We start from the raw sequence: 22,375 nt of genomic DNA on the forward strand, positions 1-22,375 counted from the left end.
TCGATGTCGATGTGATGAGCAGCTCACTGTCACTTTCCTTCTCAAAGCCTGGATCTTCGACAGCTTCAACAACCATCTCATCTGTAACCCTTGAGGTGGTGATGGCGCTTAGATCAAGCTAAGGAAATTCACGTCGAGTCAACCACCTGCTAAGCTTAAAGCCCTTATGGTAGCCTTCCGTCCCTGCCTCGATCAGCTCTCTGTGGAACTCCTCCGAGGTCTGGTATTCCTTGACGACTTTGGCCTTGGCCTCCTCCACTGCTTGGAGGAGTATTTTAGTTCGCTCCTTGACATGGGCCTCGAAATTCTTCACCTCCCGCTCCAGCGCCACTTTCTCCCTCATGAGCTCCTCCTTCTCGGACATCAGCAGTGATATCAGCTCCTTCTGAGCCCGTGCATCATTCTTCAACTGGTTGATTTCGTTACGGGCCAGATTTAGCTCGGTGTGATCTTCGCAAGACGAGGACTTAGCTGCAGTAGCTCACTTCAGGTGCAGTTTGAATTGGTATGTCAGAGCATGCACAACAGAGTTCACCTGCCAAGAGAAGAATAGCAGTTAGTACAAGAAAAGCTTTCAAGTAAAGAATTAAAGAAGTAAAGACAACTTACCACCATATAGTTGGCGACCTCCTCGGCGTATACCTCGCTCTTGCTCTTGAGGAGGCTGTACTTTGGAGTTAGGATGCTTCAGACTACCCCATCGCTGCACGAAGAAGTGACAGCCGTAGGGGTGGGCTCCGAAGATGTTGCCTCCTCGGGCATGCGGGGTGGGGAGACCCTTTCTAGTTCCTTCTCGACTAGATCGATCACTAGAGGTTGCGTAGTGGAGGGCTGCTTGGGCTCAGGGATTGCAGCCTACGGAGACTTAACGCGAGGTCTTTTGATAGGTCGCTTCTTCTTCCCCTTCATCCTTCCAAGGAGCTCATTCGCAAGAAGCTTCATGGTTGCTGTAAAAAAAGCAAAACGTCAGAAACTGCATCAAAATAAAACAAAGGTAGCATAAAAGTAACAACCTACCAGGACTCGGACCGGCCTGCACGAGCTTGTCTTCGGTCACATAGTCCGCGAACTTGAGACTGAGCTCTGCCTAGGACTGGAACGCTTCCCTTGTCTTCAAGTCTAGCCTAACACTGGGATCTTGGATGGCCGCCCTCTAGTGGATTGGGAAAGGCCACCCCTCTGTGTTACAGACTAAAAAGTAGCCTCTTTTCCAGGCCGGGACCCTATTTGGGAGTTCGTGTAAGAGCTTGTAGCCCGGACGTGGGGACAAGTAGTAAGTCCGCCTGTGCTCGGGTAGAACATAAGAGGAATTCTTCTTTATTGAAAGGATTGAAGAAAAAAATGTCAAGGTCAAGGGGTAGGTTATAGTCGTGGAAGAGCGAGATGGTTCCTACAATATTGCAGATGGAGTTCGGGTGCAATTGATCTATGGTGATGTTGAAGAGTTTAACGACTTCGACAGTCAAGGGGTCAAATGGAAGACGAAGACCAGCTGCGAGCTGTTCCTCGAAGATCACGATCTCGTCGTGATCGTGCTCCCAAGGAAAGTTACCTATCGAAAGACTGCAGACAAGATCACTCGGAAGCCTATACCGAGCTATTAAGGCTTGGAGCCTGTCTGCTGCCATCATTGATGGGCCAAAGTTATCTGGCTGCCGACCTCAATGCGAGGTGGTTGCCAGACCACCGGAGGCCTCTCGCGCCTCCCAAGGTGATTCCACCTCAGGAGGACCGCTGATCGCTTCTTGACCCGAAATAGTTTCTTCAGTAAGGCGATCTACGATTTGAGCTGAGGTACCCACCTCGGCCCTAGCGGATTCATTGCTCTCATCTAAAAGACTATCTAAACTAAAACTAGACATTGTGAAGAAAACACAATAAGAAAAAGAGAGCTAGGAAAGACTCACCAAAGAAAGACCGTACTGAAAGAAGACATCGGACTGGAGAAACCGAGCTAAGAAGCTTGAATGCAACCTCAAAACGAAGATTTGCGAATTTGTGGCAAATCACATGAGTCTCGGGCCCCCTATTTATAGCCGGTATGTTCAAAAATCAACGGTCGAGATCAAGGCAATCCAACGGCTCCTAGGAAATGAAAGGAATGGTAGGATCCATCATATGGACGCCAAAACTATTGCGGAATGGGTGGGCGAATTTCAAAAACTTCCTACCTTTCTTCCAACTGGGAATCGCATTCTCTGATTTTAGAATCAAAATTCAATGATCCTACTTGAACCAAACCAGACCAGATTTGAAGCAAAAGAGAAGGGAGGGATTATAACTGATCCAGAGAAATAGTATCTCCCAGCGTTGGTGTTCACGCCCAAAGAAGATCCCAAGCTCAACTCCCTCTGAAGATGACACAATGATGATGGAGCCGAATCCCACGAACCAGGTTCTTCTGAAGAACTCATTGGAAGATTGTGAGCACCACACAAACAATCAAGAATCTTTCTTGATTTTCTCTAACTGAGAACTCAAACTGGCAGAAAAGGTGGTGGCGGCTACTGGAGGAGAATGCTAGAGAAGAAGGTGACAAACTGTTATTTTCTTCTCTAGGGTTATCTGAGATCTCATCCCAAGAATGCAGAGTGTTTTGGTAAAAAACCCTTAGGGTTCGAATTCAAGTAAGTCGAATTAGGGTTTTCCTCCTCTTTCTTAGTGATTAAGAAAACCTCCTAATCATATTATCTGTATTTGGATTAAGGCTCCTCTTAATCTTATCTGCAGATTAGATAAGCTTTTGGGCTTAACCTAATCTCAGATCCGCCCCTTTAAGTGACTGATTAAATCAGCCCAGATCGAAATGGGCTTTAGGCCCAATATGTATTAAGTGCTCAATAGTCTTCCAAACTGTTGCCCAGTTGGGCTTCTTTGTATGGTGTGGGATCCAAGCATTGGTCTACACATCAGCCACATGGGTTCGGCCCAACCTCTATTACAAGGCCTAGCCGAATTCACTAGAAAGCCTAGTGAACCCCTTGATCCCATCACATGGACCCTATGGGCCCAACACTTACACTAAGTGGTCCTTGGGCCAATCCATCTTATAGAAACCCAGGGACTGTGGGTAGATGCAAGATTAGCCCATCAGGTATTATCCTAAGTGGCCTTACACTTAACCTCTCAGCCCATAATGATCAAGCACTGCCCGTAAATTTTGCAAAACAAAATTCCAATGATTGAAATCAACTGCCGGCAATTTGGTTTCCATTAGAGAGAATGCATCGTCGATCATTACCTTTGTCCAGCAAAGGGGCTGATCCCATCACTATGATCACCCACTCAAATGAATTCTCAGACTATCCCAACATACCTAGGTTTTGACCCCGCTAAGGATCTCGTTGATTGGCATATCAAAAACAGCCCAATCCAACACCTAGTGCAGTACCATAATCGGGTCTAGGGGTCAGGTGTAATTTTCCAGTTTTGCCCATCAATCTCCAAGGTCTAGGGCAATACTGGAAATCTGGTCCGGTTCAAGGGTTCAAGTAATCCTACATTGCGTGTGCCTTGGGTCTCACCCTAGCGGTTGAGACAAACCACCCCAACAGTTGGCAACACACCAGTGTCAGCCTTGGCAAGATAAATCTCCCCAGACTTATCCAACGACTGTGAACATTTAAAACTAACACAAGTCTCATTAAGTGTCCAGTTTTAGGGCCTTACACAGAATATACCACACAACATGAATCAAACATGTACTTTTATTTATTTACACTAAATATCAAAAGTACATCAAAACTGATTGAAGCTAAGGGCATACAAAACTGTCTAACAGGAAAACCGGCTGCGCGACCCCGAGGTTGAAAACGGTTTAGCGCATTTTTTGACGTCCGTGGAGTTTGTAGATCGCATGACATCCGCACGTGAACCAAACATGACCTGGGTTATTTCTGGTTGAGCCGAATAGCCGAACAGGTCCGACCAGTGATTCGTCCGACAAGCCGCCTGGACCTTGGGCCAAATCCACTTGTCTCGTCATGAATTCCCCGCATCGGGTTGGGACCCCTGGCTCGGGGAGTGGGGGGCAATTGATGAAGGGTGATTTGGCCCGACCTAGTAAAGAGGGGACACGTGGACACGACCTGATCAAGAGATGACAACTCATCTTATCATAAACAGTCCACAACAGATCGAGCTCGGGTACCCAACCACCCCAGGCTAAAGTGACCTCGGGACAAGGCCACCTTGAGACGAGATCGCCTCGGTACCAGATTGCAACAAGAACACCTCAATGCCAAGGTACTTTGGCACTCAACCTAGTTCAGGACTTAAAGACATCAATTCAGGGATACCAACATGCCACTACGTGGTGATCCCGAAAACCCCTCCAACGGATTTGGGCGGAAGTGATGAACCTTATCGGATGGAAGCGTTGTCTTCCAACTAACACGAAAATGGGTCTATCGTGACGAAGATCCCATAACTGATCTGCGAAACCCGCTAGGACTCGACTATATAAAGGCTCCAACCCCGGAGGTTCAAGGTACGTGTGATTTCTCTGCTTTCTAGCTCTCCTACATCCTTAAGCTATTTTAGCTCGCTACTAATTTACTGACTTAAGCATCGGAGCGACCTTGTTAGGCTAGAAACTCCGGATTCTCTGATCCTTCTCTTGCATATCAACTTAGTCCATCGTTCGCCTGGAAGCCGGATCACCTCCAGTAGGAAGCATCACAGCATCATTTTCAAAATTGGAAGCTCTAGTGTTTGACTCTCGCACCTCATGTTTTCAAATGACCTAATTATTTTTGGCAAATGTAACAACAAAGAAGGCTCTCACATTCTATAAGTCTTGCATTTGTTCTGTAATTGGTTAGGTCAAGAAATTAATTTTCAGAATTCATCAATTTTTTTTTCAGTTCCAATACCCAACATCGAGTTAGAATCAGAATAGCACACATTTTTTGAGTCAAATTCATGAATCCAACAGAGAGATACCTGGTTGGACCTCTACTCCTAGGCCACTCGAAGACTCAAGAATGACAATATTTGGTTGATAGACTTAAATCAGGATTATCCGGGTGGAAGAAGCAAACATTATCACCCTTTAATCCATGCCACAGTACATAATGCAAAATTATCTCCTTCCAGAAACCGTTTGTACAGCATTGAACAATGTGTGCAAGAATTTTTGGTGGACAGATTCTGACCTAAAATCCCGGGATATTTTTCTTTCACCTAAGGATCTTGAGGGTTTGGGAATCCGAGATGCTATGCTTAAAAATCAAGCTATGATTATTAAACTAGGATGGAGACTGCTCACTTCAACTGATTCACTTTGGGCTCGAGTCCTTCATGCCAAATATCTAAGAAGTACTTCCTTTTGGTGTGCCAAGCAAAAATCCAGTAACTCCTATATTTGGAATGACATTCTTAAATGCAAGGAATTCCTTGAGAAGGGATTCCATTGGGTTATTGACGATGGTTGGGCTATTGATGCAATGAATGACACATGGCTACCATTGAAACCACAAAGCCAGAACATAGAATCTCCCACGAGCAAGATAAGAGTTACGGAACTCATTAACCATGTTACTATGACATGGCAAAGGGAGGCAATTAATAATTTATTTGATGCCCACACAACACAGGAAATAAGTGCAATTCATCTTCCAATCTCAGCCTTAGATTTGCAAGACAAACTCATACGGAGGTTCACTCCCCATGGTCGGTATACTGCGGCTTCTGGATACCTTCTATTAGCATCTTCTCTGGCCTCTTGTTCTCAGGCACATATTATTTCTAATAAGTTCACATGGTGAGACTTTTGGAAACTAAAAGGTATTCCACCAAAATTTCATATTTTCATTTGGTGTGCCATTCATAATTTGCTCTCCACTACAACTCGGTTGAGAAAAGTTTTCAAACACATTAAGGCGCTTTGTCCTTTTTCTATGTCTGGAGATGAAACAGTGGATCACATCTTCCTGAACTGCCCTTTTGCTTCAGTGGTGTGGTTTGGATCTAGTCTGGGACTCCATATATCCGACTTTCCCAACAGAACATTTTCAGACTGGATTTCCGTTTAGAGCCACATGAATGACAGTGAAGATTCAGCAAATAATATGATTTGGAGATGCATCTGGAAGGCTCGGAATGATTTAATTTTTAACCAAAACAAATGGAGTCTTGAAATGATTATCAACAAAGCAAACTCACTCTCCCTAAGCCAGCGTCTACCTAATTTGCATAATTTAGATGCAAACCCTCGAATTGCATCTTCCCATTCTTTTCAAAACCACTGGGTAAAGCTATGTTCAGGATTCCTGAAACTTAATTTTGATGGGGCCAAATCAAATTCTAAGTCGGGTATTGGTCTGAGTGTTCGGAATGATAAAGGAGAAGCAGTGGTGGCTTGAGCTATTCCTATTGTGGCCAATTCGGCATCAACCATTAAAGACCTGGCGCTCTTTGAAGGCATCAAACTAGCCTTGCAACTGGATCTTCATTCTATTGTTTTTTAAGGTGATGCAAAAATTCTGATTCTTATTTGGAGGTCAACCCAAATCCTACTTGGAGCCTTCTTGTGCTCATCTCTTCCTGCAAGAATCTACTTAACCACCTTCCTAATTGTTAAGTTACATTCACTCCCAGATTAGGTAACAAGGCAGCCCACAAACTGATAAGTTTGTGCTGTCTTGCTCTTCACCCAAAACTTGGTCTTCAGTTCCAGAGTTTTTGAAAGATATTTGCATTTTAGATGTAACTGATAATTTTCATTGAATGAATTGGCCCTCGGGCTTAATAAAAAAAATTATATATATATTATATTTGTACTATACATATTTATATTTGTATTCTTTCTAAATTGAGCCTAAGGCTACATTTAATACAGTGATGACGTTTTACACTGAACCAGAAAGTGGCCATTGCTTTTTTGAAAAATAGTGATGGGTTGAAAAGTGTTACAATTGATGAGGTTTTACATCGATTATCGACATAAAACTATTCCATCCAAACACACACAAAATTGAACCAGAGTGTAGTTTTATATCGATAATAATCACACCCTCTTTCCAAACGCATACAAAACCAAATCGATGTAAAATTTACATTGGTTCTTGATTTACATCGCATCCAAATGCAGCCTAAGTGGTATGTGAAAAAACGCAAATGCCCTTTGACTGTATCTATTTTTTTTTATCAACCGAAGCGGATAAAGAAAAGCAATTTGTTAAAAATCGGTGCCCAATTGTTTTGTTGGCCATTCCTTTGGATTGGTGGTGGCATGGTACTTTGATCAATAATGATTCTTATTGAAGGATAATTTTGATATTAAGGTTGTTTTTGGTTGCAGTACAAATTTATTTACACTAGTACAAATGCATGGGAGTGTAAATTAGGGGTGCCCATGAAAAACCAAAAAATCGTATCGAATTGAGAAAACCAAACCAGAAAATGTGGTTAATTGAATCGATTAGTTTGTTTTTGATTTGGTATTTTTGAAAAATTGAAGGATCGGTTCGGTTTCAGTTAACCTACAAAAAAACTGGTGGTTAACCAAACCGACCAGTATATATATTTATATGTATATTTTATATATATAGTTTTAATATATGTCACACATTTTCTATATATTATGTATAAATATATATTTATTATATATACATATATAAGTATACATATATTATATTTATAATAATCTATTTATAGATATATTATATATATTTTATAATATTTATAATATATTATATATCATTTTTTATTTATAGTATAACATTATACATATATTTGTATAATATATATTGTAAATATAAAAAAACCGAAAAACTGAACTGGTAATAAACCGAAACCGATGGACTAGATAACTGATGGTACCTATTCGGTTTCAGTTTGGAGAAATGAAAAAACCGATGATACCGTTTTGATTTGCATAAATTGCCCACGGTTCGATTTACATATTTTAATTTACTTCATTTGTACTGCAATCAAACAAAACAAACTAAAATTTGAAACAAAAAAAGGACAGAATCTATTATTTGTACTGCCATGGTTTTGCATCAGTGCAAACTTATTTACATTGCAACCAAACACAACCCAAAAGTTTTAACTTACACATGTCACGGACGGTTAAAGTCCCAAATTAGGAGGTTTTTACTGTGTTAATCTACAATTTACCCTTGTCACTCCTTCCACGTGTATTTGGACGTGCCATTCGATTTTTGCTGATTCAGCAAACCGAGGGACCAGCTGCAATTCTGCATGTTTATGTCTCGTATCGACTATCATTCCTTTCCTTCCCTTGTCAATCAAAAGCGATTCGCTATAATTAACCGGGCTACCGATGCCCGGTTGCCCTTCAACTCAGTAAAAATTCCCGAAGGCTATAGAGCAATGACAAGGTAATTTAGAACAATGTTCAGGGGTGAATTTGGTTGAGACGATCATTCTGCCTAATTGAAGGACGAGTGCCAGGTGTCATGACATTGATTCCCGAGCCGCTTCGATTGGCTTTTTGAGTTTTGACTTCTAATTTGGCCCGCGAAGAGCATCAACCAGAGAGCTAGCTCAACCGAGCAAGGAATGGAAAAAAATAAATAAAAGATAAATTAATATTAATACCTCAAAAAGCATAAAAAGTTACAGGTTTTGATAACAGAGTACTCCCCCCACTGTATGACCCCGCGTTTCTCTCTCTCAATCGTCTCCTTCTTTCTTCTTCTGTTGCTTTCTTACAAGTTTCAAGTTTCAAAACCCTCTCGATGAAGGAGCAGACGAAGCGGAGATCAGAAAGGCGATTGTCATTCCTAAGTAAGCGATTGCTCTTCCTTTGGAACCTGTTGCCCTTGGTCTTTCCTTTCACCATTTTTTGATTCTTTTCGTTCTCTGTTAATTTGTCCATTTGATTCTGTGTATAAACCATAAAGATGATGTGCTGGACTTTCCATCGTTGAAGTTGAAGGTGCTCACGAGATTCCCATGGATGATTATGGGCCATTCAATGCGGTATCCATCATGTATGTCATATTTCTTTCTCATTTAATTTGCTCGGTGATGTTCTTCCTTCTTCATGTTTTCTCTTTTCGATTTGGCCTTGCTTTCTTCCTTTTGGGATTAACAAAGAAAAGAAAGAGAAAGAAAGAATGAGCACAGTCGGTGAAATGACAATCCCGGATTTGCAGGAATCGGTAGAGAGACAAAGAGGAAAAATAACACTGGGTGGACTCCTGAGAGAAGTAATGGAGGGTAGGGAGAGAGGGACAAGGTGGAAGAACCTCAAGGAACGGTTGGGATTGAAGGGGATGAATTGCTGTGGGGCCACCTGGGGCTTTAGGCCTTCCAATATGAGCGCAGGAGAAGACGATGAGCATGACGAATACTATTACATAGACCACCAGCTACACGAACGAGCAGAGGTAACGGTGGGTGAGGATCAGCTTCAGGCGCCGGAGAACAGTGTGGTGGACGTGGATCCAGCTTGTGTGGGTCAGAATCCGGCGGGGTCCGGGATGAACCTGGCGACAGCATTGGCAGCGGAGCGTCATTTCAGAGCGGCCCAGGATTCCGAGGGAAGAAATATGGTGGTGGCCCCCACTGGTACGGCCACAGTCACAGCCACAGCAACGGCAACTGTGGCCGCAGGAGTTGGCACTAATGCTGTGCCAGGTACGCCGTTAAGGGCATCGTTGATGAGATTGCTGATGGAAGCGGACGGCGTGGATGAAGAGAGGGAGAAAGGAGGAGGAGGAACGGGAATGGATGCGATGTGCTGCGTGTGCATGGGGAGAAGGAAAGGTGCGGCATTCATCCCGTGTGGACATACGTTTTGCAGGGTGTGTTCCAGGGAACTTTGGTTGAATCGAGGTTCCTGTCCCCTTTGCAATCGTTCTATCCTTGAGATTCTCGACATCTTCTAGTTTCTATATGCATCATCATCATCATCCCTTTTCTCCGTCAACTTCTTCTTGATTGTTTGGACTTTGGAGTCAAGAGTTATGATTCTATCTATCCCCCTTTCCTTTTTTTTTTTTTTTTTTTTGTTTTCACAAACTATCTTTCCAAATTAAAATATAAAGATAAAAGAATTTGGTGTAAGTTGATTGTTTGTTATGTAACATTGATTTGTTGGGATTGAAGTGTCTCCGGAGATGTTGATTTATCATACTCCATTGATTCCTGTGTTTTGTAGACAGTGGTGTTGGGAGTTAGAGATGGAACTATAGATTGATAAATAATGTAAGGTTTAACTATAAAGAGGTCCAAAGGCTCCAAATCCATACGGTTTCCCACTTGCATGTTTAATTGTTAAAATGGATGGTCCGATTTTTCAAAACATTAGTCATTCGGTACTTAGAGAAGTGGTAACGTAGCACAGGTCGTTCCTCGCCGGGCCCAGTCCCGCCAAATGATTGCAACAGATCGGGTAACATAGAAATTTTAGAATTCATATGTTCAAATGCCTATCAGAAATTCGAGTTGAAGGTGGACCCATTTCTTATTGGGTCTTTACTTTATGGGTTCGAGTTGGACCCAATTATTATGAGGGTTCAAAACTTGTGAATAGTGCACCTACTACACACACTACACCTTCCTAGTTCCTATTAAGGGCACTGGGCACGGCATTTCAGCCACTCAGTAGTAGTCGCATACCTATTGCCAGTTTGGGCACCCATGGATAGATGTGTACATGTTAATTCTAGACAGATTTCCCTAATCCCAAGCCTCGTATTCATCGAGAAATGGCCTTAGCCCATCCAATCCAACATTAGTGTTTATTGTTTAGCCTCATCTTTGTCATTTTTTATAGTAATAGTCCTTTCTTTTCTTTAAGGCTCAGTTTGGAAAGAGTACAAATAAAAATATGTACAATTCAAAATAATACAAAATACAAGGTTTTTGTATTTTATATATTTGTTTTGTATTGGTACTCCTTCCCAACTAAGCCTTATAAATAATGAAGGATGTTCTATATTGGAAATTTTCTTTTTGGTTGCATTTGGAAATGATACAAATCAAGGTTTTTAAAATCAACATAGAGAACGAATTGGTTAGGGGTCCAGTTCTTAGATCGAACGGTCGGCCTATTCTGACAAAAAAATTTAAAAAATTGTTAAAATTATTCGAACGGTTAACTGCTTGGGTCAGCGGTTTGTTGACCAAAATCAACGGTTTTTGAGAAAAATCCAGTTTTGGGAAAAAACTAGGAATCAGTCACCTCTGGTCCGACCGTCCGGTTTGGTCTAGTTTTGAAAACCATGATACAAATGGAGTGTAAGTCTCAGTTCAGTGTAAATTTGCACTCTGATTCACTTTTACCTATGACAAATGATAGACCAATGCATATTTACATTGATAATAAGATGTAAAAGTACATCAATGAAAAAGAAGTAAATTTGCATTCAAGTGGGCTTTTGATAAAGAAAAATCATATATTTTGTTGGAATTCATATTTGCATCCATTATAGCTAAAAGTCTATTTGGTAAGAAAGTAATTTGTCAATGCAAAACTAACCCAATTTTACAATTTATATGAAGTATTTTACACCCTACATATTTGCATTGATACTTATTTGCATAATTTTCAAACGTAGCCTTAGGATTTAATAATTATAACCACAAAAACCATCGCAGCACAAAATAAATAAATAAATAAATAAACAGGGTTTAGTAATGGAATTTTTTTTTTGATGATCAATAATTTTACCTGATCAATTTACGAGAAGTTCACTTGATTGTTTTACTTGGCTTTGGCTAGCGACTAGTAATTTATTGACTAGCCAATTTACATTTTACCGAGCAAAAATTTTTTTTCAAAAAAAAAAAATCAGAAAAAAAGGTTATACAAAATAGAACACACATAAATGAAATACACTGATACACATGGACTAGGGGAGCAACGGCTCAAAGGCACATGTACCGAAGAGCAAAGTCCCCCACGTAGTCGTACGTTACTGTGGATGGGGTCCACACGTATATCCCACATTTTGGGACCCATAATATGTGGGATTCACATGTGGAACCTTCAGGCGGGGCTAGAGCTACTACCATGGGGCCTAGAGGCAGGATGCGAGTCATGTTACCTCTTCTCTCAACAGTCAACACACGAAGACAAATATAAAGTAAAAAAGTTTAATTAGGCGTCTAAAAACAAGTAAAAATGTTTCATCAAAATTGAGCCAATATTTTCCTCAAATAATTTATTCCATTTGGTTTTACTTTTACGTGGTGGATAAAATGAGATTTTACTTGAAAACAAAATGTTGATAACATCGCAATTAATTGATTTAACATATTTTCTTCCGTATAAAACTAGAAATCACGGTCAGACTGTAATCAATCGGTTACTTTTTACCAAAAAACCATTTGATTTTCGCCATTTTTAATTTAATTAATTTTTTATTTTTTAATTGCAATGGATCATTATAGTCAACAAATGGACCAAAAAAACATTTGATGATTCAAAATGAAAGCTTTGGCTGTTTCTCATTGTCAACAAATGATGGTAGCTAGAAGGAATATCTCCTTTTGATACAACAACTGGTTGGGTAGTGGGTCTTGACGAAGGCCAGGGGAGGCCGGAGGTGAATGTGATTTATCTCAATCAAGTGCTGAATCGTATGAATCTTGGAATTTTGAAGCCATAGTCGTTTCGTTCCACAGAAATCATTGACCAAATTAAAACTCCTTGATGATTCTAATGACTATCTTATTTGGAAGGGTCTCAATTTACTATTTACTCAATTCTATTATCCACTCTACTGAGTCTGGATCTCTGCTTACACAAATTCTGCCCACGTCTACCATCATAATATGACAGCTACACATGGAGAAAATAGTGTGTTGTGGGTAGAAGTAGGCAGAGTTTTCACGGGCAAGAGAACCGGAGTCTACTCTCTACTAACCCAAGTAAATAATGCCACCTGTCTTTAAACATGTTTAGAACCTTAAACATTAAGAGATGTTGTAGGCAAGCTATGAAAATCATTTTATTTTAGAGGTTTCTGTTTTAACATCTTCGTTTTACGGTAGTGAAGAAGACTGGATTAGAAGAAAAAAGAGAGGCTTAAGGGAGGTATATAAAAGGTAATTGCAGTGAAGAGTGGACAGAATTCATGGAGGAATATAGGTTCTATCCAAAGAAAAGGGCAAGTTGGAATTTAGATCGAACACTTACAGCTTACAAGTGGCTAGAAATACAATATTTATTATTCTTGAAATAGGCTTGACATTGATATCCGGGATATGGTTTTTAAAATCGACCCGGAGACCAAATCGGTCAGGGGTTTGGTTACTGGGTCGAACACTCCGATTGTTCAAATCGAATGGTCTCCACATTCTGACAAAAAAAAAACTAAAAAAATTTTAAAAAATAAAAAAACGGTCAAAATCGTTCAAATGGTTTAAATGGTTAACTGCCCGGTTTAACAGTTCACTGACCAAAATCAACGATTTTTGGGAAAAACAGAACCGGTCACCTGACTGATTCCTACCGGTCTGATCGTCCGATCCAATTCGGTTTAAAAAACCATGCTCAGGAAACAATGCAAAATTGGAGAATATTATCTAGAGAAGATCTAGAATTTTAATTGTCACTAGAGTTAGATAGTAGTGATATGCTTTTGTTCTGCATTAGCTGCTGACAAACAAAAGGCTTCAGAGCCAATTCGCCTCAATGAACTTACTAGAATGAGAGCAGATCGATAGCACACTCAACAGGACCCTCTCCAAATTGGGCACTGTTTTTATCCACACTCAATAGAATTGCTGATTAAACTTCGGGATCTTAGAGATTGGTTCCAACCTTTCTCATGATTTATAGAAGCTTATGCGTGAGGAGGTTCTTAGGATTGACTAATTCTTGACTTTTCCATTTGCAGTCTTATGTTTAGGTTCTTTTCTGTTTTCATCCTTTGGTTGTATTTGGATTGGGTTGAGAGATTCAGAGAATATCGTATATTTTGGGCATTGTGGGGGTAAGGTGGGTTATATCTTCCTCTTTGGGCAATAAAATTTTAATGCGGTCTCCCCTCCACCTAGACTAAAGTTTGGGGGTTAAAAATGATAAATGCACAAAAATTATAAATATATAATAATTTCTAGCAAAATACTAAAAAAAAAAACAAATAATAGTAAAATGTTTTAAAAACCTTTTTTTTAAGCCATAGGGCAAGATCTTTATTTAACTTTCAACTTGGAAGTTACATCTCATCCAAAATAATAGAATGGATACAATCTGGAATAGAGGACCAAGTAAACAATCGGTTTTGTCTTAAAGCAAATTGGGCAAGCCCATGGGCTGCTCTATTATAAGATCGAGGGGTGTGATACCAAGCACAACATGAGAAGGATTTTGAGATGGTTTTACAATCCAAGGCAACTAGCAGTGAACTCCAAGAGAGTTCTAGATCTAAAGAGAGAACTTGAATAACAACTTTTGCATCACTTTCTATGATAATCGGGTCCAAGATGAAAGATTTTGCTAGTCGAAGACCCTCTAGAATTGCTTTGAATTCAGATTCAATGGGAGAAGAACTCTTCACCAACAAGGCTCTAGCAACCAGGAGAGATCCAAATTCATCTCGAGCAATGACACCGATTGCAGCTTTTGATGGAGACCATGCTCCATCAGTATTGATTTTAATGTGCAGATGATGAGGTTTGATCCAAATGATGAGGTTCTTTGATGAGAAGAAGGAGGAGCAAATCCCAAGTTTTCTGGCTGGGTCAACAAAGGTCTTTCATGCATTTCACCAAGTCTCCAAGGTGGGCATTATAGGGAATGAGAGCGGATTAATGAGTGAATGTTTCCCATTAAAATAGATTTGGCATCTAGCCTTCCAAATATACCACATAGGAATAGTGCCTTTAGTAAATAGGGAGAGGTCAAACTCCTCTTCAATAATGTTACCCATTTTCCCCAATTCCTCTAACTAGAAAAAAAAAAAAAAAAAGAAAACATTGATCATTGCAAATGTTGACTCATAAACCCATGGACGAGGCAAACCAAATTGGTTGAACCGCTGGGCAGTGGAAAAATAAGTGGTCCAAAGTTTCAGGATCTTCATGGCAAAGTCTGCAGGTGGGATCAATGTGATTCAAACTCTTGGCAGGGTCAGCAGACATAGGAAGGGCTCCTTTGCAACAGCACCAAACAAAGATTTTTATTCTGGGTAGGATGAATTTTATCTTCCAAAAAGATTTCCAGCTCAGTCATGGACAAACCCACATAGAGTGTGAAGATTATGGAAAATTGGAAATAAGTTTATATCCCGATTTATAGGTGTAGTTACCTTGGGGAGTTAAAGTCCAAACCAGGGTATCCCCATGGGAATGAGAAGTAGACGGGATACCAATTCTCAAAATCATATTTACAGTCTCCTCATTGAAACCCTGTGTGCGCACAACATTACTCCAATTATGAGAGTGTTGATTTATAAGAGAAGCCACCATGTTTATGGGCAGGTTCCAAGTTGCAGGTTTGTCAATAAGACCATTTGACAACCAAGGATCATAAAAATTGTTAACATTCCACTTGCTACAGATAATCCACTTATACCCTTTAATTAAGTCATTTTTGCAATCAAGAATAGCAGTCGAAAGAGGTGAATCACCAGATTTTTTCTTCTGACGCCAGAAAGAACCATTTAGAAGATATTTTGCATGGAGAACCTGGGCCCACAAAAAATTATTTTCTTTTAAGAAACGCCAAGCAGTCTTCATTATGAGTGCTTTGTTGACCAAGCCAAAATATCTGAAGCCTAGACCACCTTTCTCACTGGTAAGTAAAAAAGAATTCCAAGCCTTGAGGTAAAGAGGTTTTTTCCCATGAGACACACCCCAAGTCTCTGCAAATGGCAGTTAAAAGATTTGTACCTTCAAAGTTTGAACAGTTTAACTACCATGAAATTATTTCCGTTTCCTTGTTTCCCAAAATTTTTAAAACTTAAAATTCATTGAAACAAAAAAGAGGGTTCCATTGATAAGTTCCAGGCAATGCTTTATGGAATGTCTTTCTTTTTTTTTTTTAAATTCCTTAGGCAACTTCATTCAACTATTAATTTTAGTTACATCCTTGATCAATACAGAAGAAATAAACTCAGGAATAGAGGACCAGGTTTGAGTAAAGTGACAAGTAAGAGCAAATTTGGTTAAGTGGTGAGCTACCTGGTTACCAGATCTCGGAGTAAAACTAACTGAGGAACCATCAAGGTGATTGAGGAGACTCCTACAACTAGATAAGAGAGTAAGGATACTCCAAGGAGGATGAGAGTTTTCCTCCAACAAGAGCTTGATATTTGATTCATTATCACCTTCAAAGATGGTATGAGAGAAACCCATGGAAATGGTGAATTTGATACTTTCCAAAAGAGCAGTGGCTTTAAAAACAACTAGAAGAGAGAGAGATTGATAGGAATAGCTCGTGCAAAAATGAAGGAACTTGTGCAGTCTCTCACAACAAAACCCACACCTAACTTTTGAGTGTGTAGAAAGCTATCATCGACAAATAAAAGTGGTAATCTGAACCTGGGTGGTAATCTGTTCCAAGTTATCACACGAATGGAATAATTGCATAAGATGTAAGATTGGATGGATAAAAGAGAGAAAAACAAGGGTGGAGTGGTGTTGAGAGAGAGAGAGAGAGAGAGAGAGATGGGTCTCCTCTCTTTCTTCATTGTTGATGATCAAACTAGAGAGAGAAAGGAAGGAATGAAAAGTTTTCATTCCAATCACCGCCATCACTGTAGCCAAGGTTTAAAGTATCGGAAATGCAAGGTGTACCGGAAAGACAATTTTAAGAAACATATAAGGATGCACTTTGGGTAATGACAAAAAATCAAGATACACATAAATATAGTAGAAAATTAAAATAAATCCTAAAAAATATATTATTAACAAATTCTATATAATTGTAAATAAATCATTTAAATATAAAAAACCACAATTTAATGGTTTATATAAAGTGTGACATATCGTGACACAATTGGCAACCGTTGAAAAATGATGGAATAACTAAAATGTAAAAAAAAAAAAACTAAAATGTGAATGTCAATTTTCAGAAAACCAATATAATTAATCTTAATATTTATTATTATATAAAATTTAATAATTAATTCTAGCATTTGTTAATAAACACTTGTCACACATTAAGAAAAGTGAAAATTTACTTAAAATTAAAAATAGATATAATTATAACAAACAAATATGTGTGGCTCATTAGTAAACTTGTGGTTGTTAAAATGAAGTGATTAAGGTTCAAATCTTGTTATATCTAAAATTTGAAGTTTTTTGTATTAACAAAATAAAATTAATGAAAGGCAATTATTAATTAAAGGAATTAATGAGAGAATTTGAATTATGCGCTAAAATTCAAATTTAAATTTAAATTTAAATTCCATGTGTTCCTAAAAAAGCTTGTTTGTTTGCGCTTTACAGTGCATTTTCATTTGCACTGTTAAAATTTATAAAAAACATGGAAGCGCAAATGAGTTCGGTTTGGATTTTGATTTGTCTTTTGTTTATTGCAGTGCAATTGGTATAAAATAAAACCTGAAATAGACACAAAGAAAGCGAAATTTACATATAGCATTGTACTCACACGCATTTCCAATGTGCACCTGATCATAGAAATTAATAGGCGCATGGATGCCTATCGGTTCACCCGCAACCTTAGCACAACGGAGACTGGAGAGGTTATGTTAACTGAAATTATCAACAGTTTTTAGTGGCTGTAAACTAAATTCAACAACAATATGAGGCGGTATTAAAAAAAATCTCTTTTTTTTTTTTTTTACCGGGTTTGGTTCTTTGCTGCTGCATTCATTTCCTTATTTCAGAAAAACATGATTATACAAAAATAAAGCTTTGTAATATTTCATATTTTAGCACAGATGTCTTAAATTGCCAAATTATGTTCATACTACTACTGAATTTCCTATTTGAACTCATCTGAAAGATTCCTTGAATTAATATTGGCACATTTGAACGGCCTTAGTTTACTTTATATATAGAATAGAATAGAATAGCTTTTGAATATTCCTGAATTCTTCCTTTTATCTTTGATCGGCTGCATATAAGATGAAGGAAAACAAATTATTGCATGCAAAATCTTATTTTACAGTGTTGGGTTGCATATAAAATGGTCGTGGTAAAAAATGACAATAGGTTGTTGTTGTTTTTTTTTTTTCTTTTTTAATTTCTACCAGTTTTAGAGCAACCCATGCACAACCCTGAGACCCAGAGCCGAGCAACCTGAGGTCAAAGCTCAAATTGGTAACTCAAGTCTGGCTTAACCTCAACCCAACACAACATGGGTTGTTCTGGGCTCAGGTGTGCACAGGATAGTTTGAACGTCTTCCTTCTCATGCTTTTGATTTCTACCTTTCATTCTGCTTTATAGATCAATCTACGATTGGAAGAAAATAAGAATATACAAACACTAGATACTGTTTTTTTGGGGTAGTAATACACATGATGCGCGTAGAATGTATAATATATGTCATATGTGCATATACATGTTTGATGCATGTGTACAGCTTACAGGCCCTATAGTTAATCATATAAATGTTGTAAACATATAGTGTGTACATAAATAGTTTAAATATATAGTCTAGAAAGTATATACACAGAATATATACACATAGGTTAAGTACATTATAAGAAAAAACCTTTGGCTGTTGGAGGCCAAAAGGCCGTTGGGAACCTTCTCGGGCATGACACGTCAACCCATTCAGCCCCTTGCTTGTCTTTTTGGTCAAAAGAACATTGTGTGCGATTACCCTTTTACCCAAGCTATTGGTAATGTGTCGTGCCCAAAATAAAGCTTTGCCTATTATAGGTGGTTACTGGTTAGATAGGTTCTCAATCCAGTCCTAGTTGAGTTGGTTCTAAGGACTCCCTCCATTCAAATCCATGGATAGACACAATTTCAAACCTATGCTCTTATCAGTGACCCCACAAGCCACCAACTAGGTCCATAGCAAAAGGCCTCATTCATTATTGAATGAAAGTAGAACGAGCTCACATTTGCAAGCCCAGGCCCATCCCAGAAGAAAAGAAATCAAGTTAAGCCCATGCAGAAGTTTGGGTTTGTATCAAGTCGGACTTGTGTAATTCTGTTGGGTCTGCCCAAGTTGCTGAGCCAGAGGCCAGAGTTAGCTACTCGACTCGGATTTTGCTTATTGCAACCCAATAAACCAAATTATAAACATAGGAATGAGAAGCGGATTGAACCAGAGAAAGAGCGGGAACATATACTCAAATATATGTATATGTTTATACATTTATATTTAATGATGTTTTTCATGCAAAGGTGTCACGAACAATTAGTGATGTCCTCATATCTCAAAGCTCACTTAATTTGACCATCATCCAATTTGGTGGTACAATTATTGATTCTCACCAATAATTTAGTCCTTTAAATTCCAGCCTGTTTATTATTATAACAATTAATTCTTTTTATAAGTTTGTAATTCAAAATTTCCCTGACCACTGATAAAGTCTCCGTTTGGGAGTGTTTTTTAAGCAATTTCTTTCCGATCAACAAGTTACATCTCAACATGAAACAATGGAGTTTAGTATGGATTTAGTAGGTGCAGCATTGTAAGCACAGTAAATGAACACACAATAAAATATTCTTAATCTTTTTTAAGGTAGGGTGGGGGCATTTTAAGGAATAGGTGCCAAAAAAAGAAAAAAAAAAAAAAAAAAAAACAACTTGTAAGTGCTTACTCAACATACTCATAATATGTACCTACCTGATCCGGACTGCAATCAACGACCTTACAAAGTGAGGAATATCAGTCCAGGTTATTGAACGATTTTGACTATTGAGCGAGTGTATGAGCCACTCGATTACCAGACGGGGATGCATAATAATGAGCCGGACAACAAGGGAAAGATTAACAGAGAGCCTGACTCAAAGCAGTCAAAAGGTCATAGCTGGACCGACTATATAGCGCCAAAGGTGATCTCGAATTACAATCCCTAAAGCACCCTTCACAGAGAACTGGAAAAGCCTAGAATTATGTTCGGTAAAAAATACTCATAAAGCCCAAATACAATTTCGTTCAGTAAAACTGGTTTTATTAACTTCTTCAAAGTGTCTCAGTGAAAGCCGCTTCATCAAGGCTGAAGCCGTCCCACACCGCGGGCAGAAATCGGGTCTTTCAGCAACCCTGGAAATGGGGTGAGAGACTGAGAGGGTAGGGGCAAGTGGCTAAGAAAGAGCACGTTGGTCGACGACAACGGAAGAATGGATCCATCACATGCATGGGAATTTATTAACAAGATGTTCGCATAGCAATAGCATATAGCCTATTGATTGTTGATATATCACCATTCACCAGTTGGAGTGGTTTTTGATAGTTGGACCAAATGGGCCATCGCAATTGAATGATATTGCCCATCCAAATAATTGGACTTCCATTATACATCCACGTATCACTTAGTTTTGGACGGTGAACATTAAAGCCCCTCCATATTATAAGTTACAACTTAGCCCAACTTATCTTGTGTTCAAACTTCAAAATATCAAATAAATGTACTTTTTCAAGGAAAAAAATGTCATTAAAAGAGATTCAAAATAAAAACTTATGAAGAGGCCGTTAATATGATTGATTAAACTATGTTTGTTATATTAGGCAGAGGCCCAGCACATATAACGTATGGCAATAACCGGAAAAACCTATCCAATTAAATTAGTTTATTGTAAAAAGATATTGAATTTAGAAATTAGAAGAAAAATTAGGCTAATCTGCGACAGCGAGCCTAAGATCTATTATCTATATACATGCCTGTTTGGCCTGAAAATGATCCTATGGACAGCTGACAACATTTAGAAGAGGTTCAATGCATGTGGAACATAGAGATGAGGTTTTCAAAAGCTTTGCCTATCCATCATCCATACGTTGAATGAATCATATTTCAATGGTCGTGGTCCTCTTTGCAGACCCCCGCTTTGAACACTTAGCTTATCCAAGTCCACTCCATGCTAGCCCATGGACCATTGGTCTCACATCACAGTCACAGTCGATATTGGCCTTGAAGCCAGTAATGAATATGAATGGGCTTTTTTTGTCTCTGGAGAGGCAGGTGGTCCCTCTCCTAAGTTTATCATAAATTATGCAAGCCACGTGCACGGTAACTTTACGTGTGTCAACTTATGCGTTTGCCCATTACCCTATAGATCTAAAGCCCTTCAATAGGGATGTGCTGTCTGTCAAAACTCAATAGTTCCGGTTCGGTTCAACCTGATCTGATTCCAACCCGAACACAACCCGACCATTGCATCAATCATGATGGTGCGTAAACCCCCCTTTAAGATGACCCAAAATCAGTCCACTAAGATTGGGTCTAACCTGACCAATTGTTATCCCTACCTTCGGAAAATTGCTCCAAAACATCTTGAATATAAACAAGCTAGCTGGTGAACTGGGTGGGTCATGGGTGGTGGTTCCTACAATCCTACTGTGTAGAAGACCTGTTTGATTTCAAGGTGGAAAGGTGAATTTTAACGACATGGAAGATGGAAGAGAAAATAAATAGAGCAAGAACAAGAAACAATGCATACACGATTTTTAACATGGAATACCTTTATGAAAATTGAATAAAAATACCATGGGACACTAGTTCATCAGATAAACTCCCTCCATATCTTTCAACTTTCTTTGATTTTAATCAAAGGATTAGCACAACAAGAACATCAAATCTCATTCTATATTATATATAGATTGACCTCAGTGCATGTTCACTGTTTATAAGGTGAGACTGGCCTGCAATACCATATGATAGGGATAAAAACACAACAAGACCAATTAAACTAAATCAGGGGTGAACACATCATTGTAGTGTACATGTGTTTACTCTTTACTCTTTGATTGGGTAAACTTAGAAGATCCGGAGTCGCCTTTACCTGCCTCAACCACCAAGATTGGTTGCCTATAGCCCCCCCCCCCCCCCCCCAAAAAAAAAAAAAGGAAAAAATAAAATAAAGAGAATGAGAAGGCTAAAAGATGGTTAATTGTTGGTTTACTTATAAGATCGATAAAACTATAGGAGGTCCAAACATGCCACATGGCAATAGAATGGCATGAAAATAGTGCATATATTTTGATTGAAGTCACGTGCCCCAATCATAATTTCACATGATAACCATTTGGCTGTAACATGTCACAAGGAAAGAGGATGACTTGGATAAATTATTTTGGGCATCCGGCCACATGTTGGAATTGTTTTCAACGCAATATCAAAGTTAGCTCTTTCTTATCCTTTCTTTTGATATGCAAATTTGGGAATTGGGAGGGTGAAGGCGGTGTTTGAACCTGTGATTTGACCGGTTGATCCGTTTGAATAGTCAATGGTCAAGATTCCAGGTTTGCATGAAACTCGTCATTTGATACAGTTGAATCATTGACTGTTTGACCCAGTCTTC

At 39.0% G+C, this 22,375-nt stretch overlaps 1 long non-coding RNA gene across 1 annotated transcript; it reads left to right on the forward strand.

The window, feature by feature from the left end:
* The first annotated feature begins 8,470 nt into the window (after positions 1–8,470).
* On the forward strand, positions 8,471–10,087 carry LOC148878359 (uncharacterized). The gene is made up of 3 exons (XR_016101941.1): positions 8,471–8,757; positions 8,874–8,963; positions 9,129–10,087. It is a non-coding gene; the product is annotated as an uncharacterized LOC148878359 (long non-coding RNA).
* Positions 10,088–22,375: the final 12,288 nt, after the last annotated feature.

This window comes from Nelumbo lutea, chromosome 1 (genome assembly GCF_056320005.1).
Source record: "Nelumbo lutea isolate HS-2025 chromosome 1, American lotus-T2T, whole genome shotgun sequence".
NCBI classification, from domain to species: Eukaryota; Viridiplantae; Streptophyta; class Magnoliopsida; order Proteales; family Nelumbonaceae; genus Nelumbo; species Nelumbo lutea.